The sequence below is a fragment of the Dama dama genome, chromosome 2 (assembly GCF_033118175.1).
Source record: "Dama dama isolate Ldn47 chromosome 2, ASM3311817v1, whole genome shotgun sequence".
Taxonomy (NCBI): domain Eukaryota; kingdom Metazoa; phylum Chordata; class Mammalia; order Artiodactyla; family Cervidae; genus Dama; species Dama dama.
The window spans coordinates 36258367-36272474 of record NC_083682.1 but is presented as its reverse complement, the minus strand read 5'-3'; the positions used below and the strand labels follow the sequence as shown (position 1 = coordinate 36272474).

Below are 14108 nucleotides of genomic sequence, written 5' to 3'. Positions count from 1 at the left end.
TTTCACTCTGGTATATGAAATATTATTCAATTTTCTTCTTTAAGAGTAAAACAACTTCCCTACCCAGGCCATTTTCAAAAGCTGGAGATTCTGGGAGTGAAGGTTCAGATAAAGCATGCCGGGAATAACCCCCAAAGCCCTCATGCGCATCTGGACAGAGCATGATTGGAGTTCCTCTGCCTCACCCCTTCCTCCCACCAAGAGGGAAGAGGTGGGGATGCTGTGGACCGTGGCCTGAGCTATATGGCAGTGCCAGCTGCCCCCTGCCCACCCTGTCCCCACTTTCTCCACTCTGCCCATTGATGCCTGCTCCTCGAAACGTTTTGATCGCAAAAGGATAGCCCCGCCCACTGGGGCTCAGGTCTGGGCCTCCGGGAGCAGGGCGGGGCTATGGCTCTCTCCTTCCTCCTCCCCAAGGTAGGTTGGCTTTCCCTGGGAGCTGGGAGCTCGCTGGGCCTTCCCTGGGCACGAGGCTACCATATGGTGGATGCTCTGGCAGAAGGGGCACTTCTTGGGCCGGGGTGGCAGTTTTCCTTCCTTGGCGTGATGGTCTAGCCCTCCGCTGATTGTAGCACCTCTCTCCCTTGGATCTGCGTTTTTGCTTATTCTGCCCTTTGGGTCACCTTTCACTCTCAATACACAGCACCCCACCAGGGCCCAGGACCCGGATAGATTCCGGGCCCTTGGCAGGCTTCTTAAAGGTGAACTCCACGGCCTGACCCTCCTTCAGGCCCCAGAATCCCTCCGTGTGCAGCTTCCTCTGGTCCACAAAGGCATCCACCTGGGGGATGGAGTGCGACCCTGTGAGGGAGGTCCTGGAGAGGAAGCCGAACCCCATGCGCAAGATGAGCCACTTACAGAGGCCGCCTCCTCTTGGCGCAGCCACCTGCTGGTTTGATCCGGAGCCCATGGTTAGTCGGCTGAGCCTGCGGCCCTGGGCCCCTTCTCGGGCAGCTGCTGGCCCCCAGAGGAGTACCCTGACCTTATGTTTTGACTCTTTACTAGTGGGTTCAGTTCAGTTCAGTTGCTCAGTCGTGTCCAGCTCTTTGTGACCCCATGGACTGCAGGTCGCCAGGCCTCCCTGTCCATCACCAACTCCCAGAGTTTACTCAACCTCATGTCCACTGAGTTGGTGATGCTATCCAGCCATCTCATCCTCTGTCCTCCCCTTCTCCTCCTGCCTTCAATCTTTCCCAGCATCAGGCTGTTTTCCAATGAGGCAATTCTAGGCATCAAGTGGCCAAAGTATTGGAGTTTCAGCTTCAGCATGTCCTTCCAATGAATATTCAGGACTGATTTCCTTTAGGATGGACTGATTGGATCTCCTTACAGTCCAAGGGACCCTCAAGAGTCTTCTCCAACACCACAGTTCAAAAGCATCAATTCTTCGGCACTCAGCTTTCTCTATAGTCCAACTCTCACATCCATACATGACTAGTGGGTTATCTGAATTTAAATAGAATCTGCCTATATTCTGCCCACTCAAGTAAAAAAGGTAAGAATTTCTAGGGCATTGTATTTAGGTCTTGGTAATAATTACCGTTTTAAGACCTGGGTAACTTTTTCGGGGGAGAAGAGTAGATTTCCCTTTAAACAAATCACCTTGCCTTTCCACTACCACCATATTTTTTTCCAGTTATTACAGACACGAGGAGAGGAAGACAGGAGACAGCGACATTTCAAGAATTCTTATAAAGTCTGTTCGTGATCTTTGGGCTCCTGGGATGGGAAATGTCTGGGTCACGTGAGATTTTGAAAGCACGTCTGCCTCCTGAAAATTCTGCTCTTACCTTCTCCCCAGGGGAGTATACAGCCAACCTGCACCCGCATTTTCCTTGGTTTCTATCATTAACTTCAGAACTTTGCTCTTTTCCCCATCTTTCCCTTCTTTCATCTCTCTTATAGCATGTCCAGATCATTCTCTCAAACCAGAGGCAGCCCAGACGTCTTGAGTTTGCTGTCGTATATTTTCCTCAGGACTGAGCTGAGAAAGGAATGGCAAGTGTCCTCAGGCTGTAGAACATGACCTTGAGAAGAATAATCTGAGGCAGAGTAGCTGGGGAGAAATGAAAACTAACCTGTGAAGATAGTCTAACTGAGTAATCAGTCCTAAATGATAGATAGGGCAGGAAATTCTAAATACAAGGCATTGGGATTAGAAAGCAAGAGGACTAAATTAGTTTCAAAAGAGTCCAAGGGAGTCCTGAGGAGTCATCCCTGCTGGTGATAGAGCAAAGTAGTCTTCACCCTGTGAAGTAAGAAACTTAAATAAAAGTTTTATATCCATGTTTAGCTAAAAAGGTGACACTGAGCATGTTTAAATGATTCTCCTAAGTCTGCAAGATTATTAAGACACTCAGATGAAGCTACTGGCCAGGTCTTTCTGTCCACAGTCCAGCAATAACTTCCCACATGTGATGCTAGTGGGTGATATATAACACTTTCCTTGTTGTGCATATGTGCTTAGTCATCTCTGACTCTTTGTGACCCCATGGACTGTAGCCCTCCAAGCTCCTCTGTCTGTGGAGTTATCCAGGCAAGAATACTGGAGAATTACTCCTCCTGGAGATCTTCCTGACCCGGGGATGGAACCCAGGTCTCTTGCATTGCCAGCAGACTCCTTACCATCTGAGCCACCAGGGAAGCCCACTAGAGAGATGAATAGTTAATTATTCAAAAGCAAAATGACACCGTTTTAGTACATATGTGTGTGTGTGTGTGTTTACACACATACATATAGTAGAGTTACTTACATTTTCTAAGAATTTCTTTTATCCCCTAAAAGATGAGGAAGGAGATTTCTTCAATCCTGCCTTGCAGGGTTGTCTTTTATGCACACACACACACGCACACCCCGATAAAATATAAATATGCTGTATAAATGTGAGATATAATCAATATCATATTGACTAAATATTTGCGTACATTGAGTTAATTACACACACACACACCTGTGCCATCCACTTACTTCTTCTTTAGAAGGCGCCTTGTGATGACTTTAAGAGCACAGTCTTCCCATGCTGATTTTGGCATGCCGTCATGTGTCTGCCATGTATGAATGTTTTGAATTTGGAAAGTGCATTAATCTCTCTAAAGTCCAGTTTTCTGACCTATAGACTACTGATAGTGCTAGCATCTCTACTGTAGGAGGTTACCGAGTATGAAATAAGATAATAGTAGTCATCTTTTAATAACTTGTCATTTACATCCTAAAGTTTAGTCTAACACCATGCCTGTTAGAAACCACACATTTTGTGGAAGAACAATATATTATGGTTGGTGACCACCTATAATACCTTGACTAGAGTACGAGGCATTTCTAAAGTTACCTTATTGGGTACTTGCAACAAATCTTCAACCCACTTCAGTATTCTTGCTGGGAAAATCCCACGGATAGAGGAGCCTGGCGGGCTATTGTTCACGGGATTGCAAAGAGTCAGACATGACTGAAGTGACTGAGCATGCACGCATGCAACAAATCTTCACACTGCTTATTACTATCTCTGTTTTTATTGATGAGCAAGTCGAGGTACAAAGAGTTTAAGTCACTCGTCCAAAGCTGTGCATGTGTTGCTTGGTTGTGTCTGACTCTGCGACCCCATGGACTGTAGCCCGCCAGGCTCCTCTGTCCATGGGATTTCCCAGGCAAGAATACTGGAGTAGGTTGCCATTTCCTGTTCTAGGAGATCTTCTCAATACAGGGATCAAACCCGTGTCTCTTGCATCTCCTGCATTGGCAGGCAGATTCTTTACCAGCTCTGCCACCCACTTGCTTATAATTGGAAGAAAATGGAGGGAGACAGTGGTCATCATCACTTCAAAACCCTTGCTTTTCCCACAATGTGCCCAACATCTCAGGAGCAGCATAAAGGGATTGATTAGATTTGTTAGTCAAGGACCTGCTACTATGATTACTGTTCATGGTTGTGCTTTTGTATTTGTCTGAGTTTCTTTCACGCACAATTAGCTCAACTTAGAAGTATTTCTCAAGAAAGAGAAAGCTTTATGTGAATATTACTCATAGTTAGCATGGAAGGAAACCTTCTCCTACATATGAATGGTAATTTTATTTCTGCCCTTAAAATGAGAAATAGGTCAACTTACTTACTTATCACATTGCTTAAATTATCTTCTGGGATTTTGGCAGTTTAAGGCTTATGGGTCTTTTCTTGGCTATCTTCCTCCTAAATCTTAAGGGATCATGGATATTCTATGCACATCCAATAAAATATTTATTAAAGAATATATGATATGACTGTAAATTTATTTGAACATTTTTCTCTAAGGAAATTTGAACCTTCTGGCATAAATTACCTCATTTATCTTCATATATACTCTGCAGGGAAGAGGTTGGTAGTATTATCAACCCAGATTAAAAATAAATGGGCAGATGTAAGGCAGTTGTTTCGTTAGTCAGTCTATCATCAGAATTGATGGGTTTTCCACAATTTGCAGGTAACTGAGCTGGAGGTAGCCGGGCTGTGCTCAGGGGAGCAATTTCTGAGCGCAGCTGGTCTGGATGAAAACCTTAAATGGCTAAGGCCTGCCTCAGTTCGCATTTCTCTGGTCATCTGCTTATCTGCCCAGCTGGTAACTAAATAATAACATGTGACATTGTTTTCATCTGAGGTGCTATCGGCCATTATTCTGACAACCTCATGCTTCAAGGCTCAGATGAGTCATCATTTCATCTAAAACGGCTTTCTTGGTCCTCAACAGAGTCAATCATGTCTGTGTCTAGAGTTCTGACAATTAGATGGGTGTCCATTACAACACATTAAAGGAATCTATTTTGTGTACCTTATCTCTAAAAGGCCAAGAGCTTTTGGAGCAAGAACCATGCTTTATTTCTCTCTGCATCCTCAACACAGATCACAATGCTTGACACAAAAGAGACAATTAAACTTAGTTTCCTGGACGATACAGCTAACTGGAAATGTATTTGATATATGCGTATCAGCCTACAGAGCCATTGCCTCAGATTATATTTGCCTTTTTGCTGCTGCTACTGCTAAGTCGCTTCAGTCATGTCCGACTCTGTGCCACCCCATAGACGGCAGCCCACCAGTTTCCCCTGTGGGGATGGATTCTTTACTGCTAAGCCCCTAGGGAAGCCCTTTTACATTAATTACCTTGTTTTAAAGGCTCTGTCTCCAAATACCGTTCCATTATGTAGTACCTGAGGTTAAGGGTTAAGACTTTAACCTGCAAAATTCATGGGGACATCATTCAGCCCATGACAGTATAGAATAGGCCCAGTATGTTACCTGGCCAGTAGCTCTCATTTTACTCATGGGAATATTATTAATATCACTTATAGTCAAAGATTTCCAATAGATCAAAAATGGCTTTACCTCTTGTTAAATTGCTCCACTAGTCTCTGGCTCAGGTTACTTGGAAAGAAAAATAACATGTGGACAGGGCACACGCAATCCCAGCATGAAGTACAGAGGAGAGGGAGAAAAATGAAGAATCCTCTAAAAGAAGGGATGCTCTGAGCTCATTTACAGATTTAGCAAGAGCTTGGTGTAACCAGAAAACAGATGACCCAGATGAAAAAGGTGATGCTATAAATGGTGGCACATCTTCTGAGAAGAAAAATGAAAAGCATGTGGAGGTATATTTGGCATTCAGGAGAGGTGATAGGGGATCCAGAGGCCAAGCATGAAAGGCATTAAAAAGGAACATTTCTGTGAAAATCTAGCAGTCGAATTTTGATGGGAGAAGAGTCATGAGACATAGCCACGTGTCTGCCCTATGATGAGTGTCGAAGCAATCTCATGCCAGCATCCCTGCTTCGGTCCCTGCTGTCTTCTTCCTCTCTCCTTTCCATTCCTGTGTTCCCACTGTGCTGTCTCCTGCAAGAGTGAATCAAGTCTTCATTATACAACAGACATTGTTGGAGAACAGTGTTGTATACAGAGGTAAATAACATCCTAAAGGGAATAAAAGTACAAATATATAGGGTTAGTTCCCGTTATTGTGTTAGTTCTCTGAAACCACCACAAACACCGAACTGATAAATCAGAGAGAAACAATACGAAGAGGGTAAAACCGGTATTGTGTTAGGAAGGTTAAAGGAGAGGAGGAATGCTGAGTAGGATTTAACTGTGTCCACTTAGGTATAAACCTCAAACTGCTGCTGCTAAGTCACTTCAGTCATGTCCGACTCTGTGTGACCCCATAGACGTTAGTCCACCAGGCTCCCCCGTCCCTGGGATTCTCCAGGCAAGAACACTGGAGTGGGTTGCCATTCCTTCTCCAATGCATGAAAGTGAAAAGTGGAAGTAAAGTCGCTCAGTCGTCTCCGACTCTTAGCGACCCCATGGACTGCAGCCCACCAGGCTCCTCCGTCCATGGGCTTTTCCAGGCAAGAGTACTGGAGTGGGGTGCCGTTGCCTTCTCCCTCAACTAGAGACAGTTACAGAGCAGGTATTTCTGGGAGTGGTGTTGAAAGATGAGGCAGTATTGAATTAGCCAATTGTGAAGAGAAGAGGGTGACAGTTGGCAGGTAGAATAATTAGGGCACGAAGGCAGTGGGGAAGAGGAGACAGTCTTCCGGGAAGTGAGGCTGTGGGGCCCTGGGTGTGAGCAAGGCCTGTGCAGCCGGCGGGGCTCAGTCCAGCGGGAGTTGAGTTAGCACGTGGTCAGTATGGAGGAAGGAGATAAATAGAAATGTGTTTTGAAGGTAGTGATTCTAGATTTGGAAATTTTCTCAAGGTGATATGTTGCAATGTTAATTAAATTTTAAAGTGAGAAAACGGTGTTTGATCAGCTTGTCGAAGAGTTTAAATGATGTATCTCAGGAATTCTTGTTAAGAATGTGCAAAGAGGTAGTGTGGATCCCAGAAGTGACTTTAGACTTTAGGTTCCACTATAGAAAATATTCAGTTACAGGGATAACAACAACAATAATAATAGATTTTTATTGTCTTTAATAAAGGAAAAAGAAAGATTTATGGTTTTATGCTAATCTTAACATAAACCACAAAAGTACAAAGTATGTCCCAAGATCTGTTGCCTAGAGATTATACCTGCAGTTTTCATTGCTATATACATAATTGGTTTGTGATACCTGTAATAGGAAAGAGACTAGTAAGATAAAATAACATAAAGTAGATAAAACAAAAGCGTTTGTTTTCATAAAGTTAGGGTTGTAATGTTTTTACCTGCAGATGCAATGTTAATTATCTTGGGACTATCTCTGCATTGTTCTTATTGTGCTGTTGTCTTGTTGTACATTTAACTGTTATCCTGCTTTCTCACTCAATGACCCAATGCTTTCAACAATATTTGAGGTAGTGGTAGTGTACTTGTATACTGGAGAAGACAGTCCCTGTCCTTAAAGAGCACACATGCGAAAATCAATACAAATGACCCTCAGGGACATATGGGCTTCAATACACAAGCATTGCACCTACAACACACAAGCATCGAGCTGAGTAAGGGAAGATTCGGTATGTCAAAAGTGTCATATCCAGGGGCTTCCCTGGTGCTTCAGTGGTTAAGAATCTGCCTTCCAATGCACAGGACTTCAGTTCCATCCCTGCTTGGGAACTAATATCCCACCTGCCGAGAGGCAACTAAGCCTGCATACCACACCTAGAGAGAAACCCCTGTGCTACCCCTAAGACCACATGCAGCCAAAGAAATATTTTTTTAAAATATCATATCCAAAGTTAGGAGGAAGAGAGTCCTACTCTCTCTGAAGGATTACTTGTTACAATCTCACCTGGATCGTCCATCTCTACATAATTGCCCTGTAACATCCAAGGTTCTATGCTGAGCTGAGGGCAATTAACTGGCTAATCATTCCTAGACTGCTAACTGCTTATTTGGAAAGGGAATTCTCTCTGGTATAAATATTAGTTAAGGATGCTTGTGAATAAATCAAGGGAAATTAACAGAATATTTTGTCCAGAAATGTATCCATTGCTTTATTGCTTTCATTATTTTAATGGGAATATTTTGGAAAAAAAACATTGTTTACTAGTTAATATTTTGATGACAAAGATGGTTCAGTGACACATCGTGGATGCAAGCTATGCTGTTTGTCAAGTAACTGAAGAATTAGGCTAAAGTGTTCTTGTAAAGGGCCAAGATAAATAATTATATGTGTATATATATATATATATATATATATATATAGGGAGATGTATTTACCTTTGTAATACTAAAGGCATCATGGATACTAAGAGAAATGAATAGGTTTGAATTCTGACTGACTGCTTCCTGGTTGTGTAATATTTGACCTTAGATCTCTCAGCCTGTTTCTTCAACTGTAAAAGCAGAATAACAGAGCCTCCTTTAGCTGTAAACCTTATATGAAACTATATTATCACTTTAAATGGTTGCTTGTTGTACCTGTCTTTCAACCACCCTAGTAACAAGGAAAATGTGTCATTGTTGTGAAGTGCAACACTTTGTATATTCAAAGGAAAGAATGCTCTTCCTGGATTAAGAAATGAACCCTTGAAATGCATTACACACACAAAATTCAATATGCTGAAATTTTAGATCAGAAATAAGCATATGTGCACTAGATTGTTATTTTTTTAAAATTAATTAGCTTTCTTCTTACAGCAGTTCTAGGTTTATTAAAAAAAAAAAAATCTGAGCAGGAAATTCCACATCTCCCTATACCTTTCCCTATTATTAAAATCTCACCAGTGATGAACCAATATTGCTACATTATTATTAACTAAATTCACTAGTTTATCCTTAGGTTCTGTCTTTGTGATGCAGAAAGATAGACAGTTAGACCCTTTCTGCCCAGTGTGGGTCACCAGAAGTCAAGGTGAACCTGAGTGTGCGTGGAACTCTCTGCCTTCTGGCCACATCAAATGATGTCAGGGGATATGATGAAAGTTCAGAGGGTGTCTGCTACAACACGCATGATGCAATTTTATCTTTACAACAAAATCTTTGTCTTTTAAAAATCTATATACACGAAATGGTCATCTATTAAATGGATTACCTCCATTTTTCTTCTGTGTAAACTGAGGTTTAGAAAAGTCAGGTCACTTGCCTACAAGTCCAAGGATAATAAGTGGCAGAAATGGAATTTGTACTGGAGTGTGCTGACTATACATTGCTGACCAATATATTTCCACACCTCCAGGGTGCTTTTAGATAGCTCATGAGGGTTGGAATGTATTAATAAATTAAATAAAACATTGTCTAATTATTAATTAAGTGTATTACAAGTTATAAATGTATTATATTCAAAGGGATAAAAATATGGAGGAGGAATTTTCCCCTTTCCAGGAATGTTTTCCTAACTTAATATTGAATTTAATCAGCACTGACCCAGTACTTAAGCCTGGCACCCTGTTTGGCATGGAAGAGACAAGTATTGAAGCACATTGATCAATTACCTATAGATGATCAGAAAATATTTGGTTGCACCCACAGATAAACAGAGTATTTCAAAGTATGGAAACAGTTGCTAAAGCTAGGGATGTGCCCTTGGTATTACCAGAACACAAAGGAGGGGCAGTTGAGAGTAGCAGGGGGAGAGAAGGTCTTGTTTTCTTTTTCTTTTTTGTAAGCCAAGCTCATACTCTGTGATTCTTCTTGAGTCCCAGTGATGTAATTCTGAAGCCTGGACAGCATCTGATGCTTCCGAAGTCTGTGGTAAACAGAGTTCTTTTAATGATGTGGCCTCTGCTTAAATCTCATCTCTCTTCCTCAACCTTGGCTGTCTTGCAGGTTTAGTTGCCAGTTTCTGAATCTTTTTCTTCTCTACCCAAAGTATAATCTCTTCTGAGGACCACAAGCATGTGTCCTATACCCCTGTACCTTCATCCCCCAGCAGAGGGCTCTGTCCTTAACTCAATAATGTGTGATGAACCTAGCAAGTTATATTAAAATATATTAGTGAATTTACAGCTATGTCTACACATGTTAACTTAGTTGCAGCAGTGAGGTGATTTTCTGTTTAATTCCAAACAGGAATATATTTGAAATAAAGTAGAACCCTATTATCATCATAAAGGCATTGCTAAAACTTATTTATTTAAACTCCTGGGAAGCAGTGGAAAGTAGAAGATGGTAGTCTTATTTCCTTCTTTATAGAAGGAAAAGCAGTCTATATATGCACATATACTGCATTCTAATCCTATCCCCTGAAATGTAATGCTTACATCAGGCAAAAGTTTACTGCTCAATAGTCTCATGAAATAATAGAAAAAACCTATTCTGGATAATGAGAGAACTGAGCTTCTGCCCTAAGATCATCAGTGGACAGCTGTGTAATGATAGACGGTTTCTCTAACCTCTGGTGTGAGTCTGTCTTCAGTACTATTATGGATTCCTTCAAAGCTCACAACAGTATTTTGCTCTTAAAAAGCAAAACCTTGATGCGGGTGTTAGCTTCCTAAAGTCTCGCCAGTATATCTACGTAACTAAAACAAAGGTTAATCAGTTGCTTTAGATTCTTGGAAACCGAATCAATCATTCAATTAATAAGTTGTTTTGCTGACCACTTGAACAAAGTTTAAGAGATAAGATCCTGAGAACTTTAAAGCATCTACTGTCCTAACCTAATGGTAGGAGTATTAAGGTCCTCTCCTGTATCCATTGATTTGCACTTGGAATGCAGCGTGAACAACAGGCTATGCAAAGGGACGCCTCCCAGTCACCCATGTCAACACTGCTATCAGAGTGAAATTGATTCAGGCCGTCCCCCGTTCAGAATTGTTCAGAATCCTTTGATGGCTATCCTTCTTTATAACAATGTTTTACAGTTGGTGCTGTCTACTAGCCTGGTGAAACCTTCCTCCATATGAAAATAAATAAAGTTATGTGTCCTTATTCAGATAAGGTTGGAAAACACTGTATATCCCCCTCTTGGAGAGTCACAACATACACTAACATTTTAGAAGCTTTGATAAGTCCTACAATTCAGAAACCTGCTTTATCTTCCCAGTTTCCCTCTCCTAATTCTTCCTACTATCAGAACTCTGGCAATGTGTCCTAATCTCTGTGACTTCCTTTTATCCAGAAGTTGGTTAAGTAAACCAGTCCTGGCCAATGAAATTTAAGTGTAGTTGAATTGGGTGGAGCTTCTGGAAACAATATTTTAAAGGAAGCTCCTCCTCCTATATTGGCATGCTTCCTGTATTTTCATCCCCTTTCTTCCTCCTTTCTCAGACACACATGTGAAACCTACAACAGGCATCTCGTGACCATGAGCACACGAGTTGAGTTGTTGGAATGGCGTGCAGAAAAACTGAGGAATTCTGGGTCCTAGCACAGCTGCTGTAGCCCAGAGTCCCTACCTCTGGACTTCTGGTTAAAGCAGGAAAATACATCACCCATGTAAACCACTATTTGTCAGGTTATCTTATTATTTGTGACAGAATAATTCCTAAAGGTTACAGCAGGAATTTATCATTGTTTAACTTCTAACAAGATTTTCTGGAAACACTTTCAGTGATGCTGCCTCTATTACATTTCCATTGGTGCTGTAATAAATTAGCAAAAAGTTAGAGGCTTAAAATAACACACATTTATTATCTGAAGGTGAGAAGTTTGACACCGGTCTCACAGTGCTCAAATCAAGGCATCATTACTTTCTAGAGACTCCAGAGGAGAATTTGTTTTCTTGCTTTTTCCAGCTCCTAGAGACCACTTGTTTTCCTTGGCTCACGTTTCCTTTCTTCAGCTTTAAAGTCAGTGATGTTGAATCTCTCTCACTCTTCTTCCACCCCCACATCTCACTTTCTAAACATAGCTGGGAAAGGCTTTCAGCTTCATAAAATTAGATTAGAAGCCTTTGGATAATTCAGACATCATCCCCAAATCTGTAATATGATCATATCTTCAAAATCCTTTTTGCCACATGAGATAACATATTCATAGATTCTAAAGATGTGTACATGGATAACCTTGGAAGCAATAACCAAACCACTGTTAGGATAAATCTCATATCCTTAACATCAGTCTTTTGTGATCTGACCTGAATATCACTTTCCTAGTCATCCTTTTCTCCCTGTTATTCATTCTTCTTTTCTATAATTCTGTCACATGGATCCATATACTGTGATCGGGGCAATTTTACTTTCTTGGTTAGGTTACAAGCCCATCCCTTGCATTTTTAGAATCTGGGACAAACATCCAAATGGAGGTCCTTATATATAAATAGTGAAAAACTGCAAATCAACTATCAAACTAATAAATGGATCCTATCTTATTACTATGTCAAGTACACCTTGATAATGGTTTTGAAGACTTACTTCAAATATAGAATTGTCTTCTTCCCTCAGAATTCTACTCCAGAATGTGGCTGCACAAAAGAAAATTATCTTAATCCTTCACAATGGTCTTTGTTCTGAAACCTACACATCTGAACAACCCAGCCCATTATTCTGAGCTCCAGCCACACTCCTGACAATCAACCAAGTCTTGGCCACTATTCAGTAGTATTGTTATGACAATACAGTGCAATCTGCCCTCAGAATAATAAAGCTGGTAAAAAGTATTGTACATACCTGGGAACTCAAGTGACCCGCGTATCTAGAGCATGATCTAGAAGGTGTGCTATGGGCTCTGAGGGAGGAGTAATATGACCTGAGAAAGGATGGAGGCTGATTCTCTAAAGTTCATGATTTAATACACAAGCACCTCCTTCCCAGATGTAAGGAAACTACTGCTTATATGTCTGGTTCAAAATTCTGCTCATTGGACTGCCCTGGTGGTTCATTAGCTAAGAATCCACCTGCCAATGCAAGAGACATGGGTTTGATCCCTGGTTCAGGAAGATTCCACATGCTGTGGGGCAACCAAACCCATGCACTGCAGCTTTTGAAGCCCACACTGTGCTCTGCAACAAGAGAATCTACCGCAATAAGAAGCTTGTGCACTACAATGAGAGATAGCCCCCACTCCCCACAGCTAGAGAAAGTCCACATGCAACAGTGAAGACCCAGCATGGCCAAAAAAATAAAATTCTGCTCCTTATTTTCCTATTAATGTGATCTAGTTTGTTTCTCAAGATCAACCTAATTTGTCAAATTTTCCGTGTAAGCTTTTGATTATCCTTCCTTATCATAACGATGACATATTACTTCCTTTCCAGAATATAAAAAAAGTACTTTTAAATAATAATAATTCGTATATAGCATATAAATGATATATAATACATGTGTATATGCATACATGATGTACCTATGATTTTAATATTATAGTATATATAACAATGCACTAATATTTATTGAGGACATTTCATGTACCATGTGTTGTGCTATTTGAGCTATAGGTATTAAGTAACATACTGCTACAATTACATGGTTATATTTTGTAGTTAGTTATATAAGTGTGTAAGCACAAAGTCTGCATCCTTTTCCTCTCTGTGCTGTTTTTACAGTAGCTATGATGCACCCATCACAGAATAAGTTTCAGATAAATGCTTGCAAAATAAATGCAGAGTTGATTGGAGCTTTGTTTTTGTCTAATGCTATAAGTCTCCTTATTTTCTTTTTCCTCTCCCTAGACATTTCCCAAACTGACCACAGTAGATTATTTTAACAAGGCAGTAAACAGCATTCTGAATGACTGGAGAATGAATGACTTTTCTCACCATTTTCCTAACACATGACCATTTTAAAGATACCATGGATGGTCCTGATGTTTGGATATTGGATAAGAAAAGTGAAAGGGCTTGATATAGCAGATATCACTGAGAATGTTGGAAACATGGTTATGTTTCCAGCCATCATGTTGACATAGTTATTTTGCAAAATAAAGTGTTCCATGCTAAGCAGCAAGTTTGCAGGGAGTTAAAATGCAAAGGAACAACTTCCTATAAGAGATTTCAAGAGGTTTTTTTTTTATATTGAGTACATAATAATTTGTCCCCATTCTAGTCTGTCTGTGGTATTTACCTCACCTGTGATAAAATGTTATACCCTTTCTCCCTTGAACTGAACAAAGATTCTTATAAATTTCATGTTCTAATAAGTTGATAATGCATTAGCAATGAGTTATAGCCTACTTCCTAGTGAATTTGTAAAAAGAGCTTTTGGATATATTATAAAAACCAACATTATTTATGTCCTTCAGTAAATATGAATAATGAATCAGTTTAGCTTAAGTGGAATAAATCA

The 14108-nt window shown here is 40.7% G+C and overlaps 1 pseudogene; it reads right to left on the bottom strand.

Moving 5' to 3' along the window:
• Positions 1–357: 357 nt before the first annotated feature.
• Positions 358–910, bottom strand: LOC133068489 (protein lin-28 homolog A-like; annotated as a pseudogene).
• Between the last annotated feature and the right edge of the window lie 13198 nt (positions 911–14108).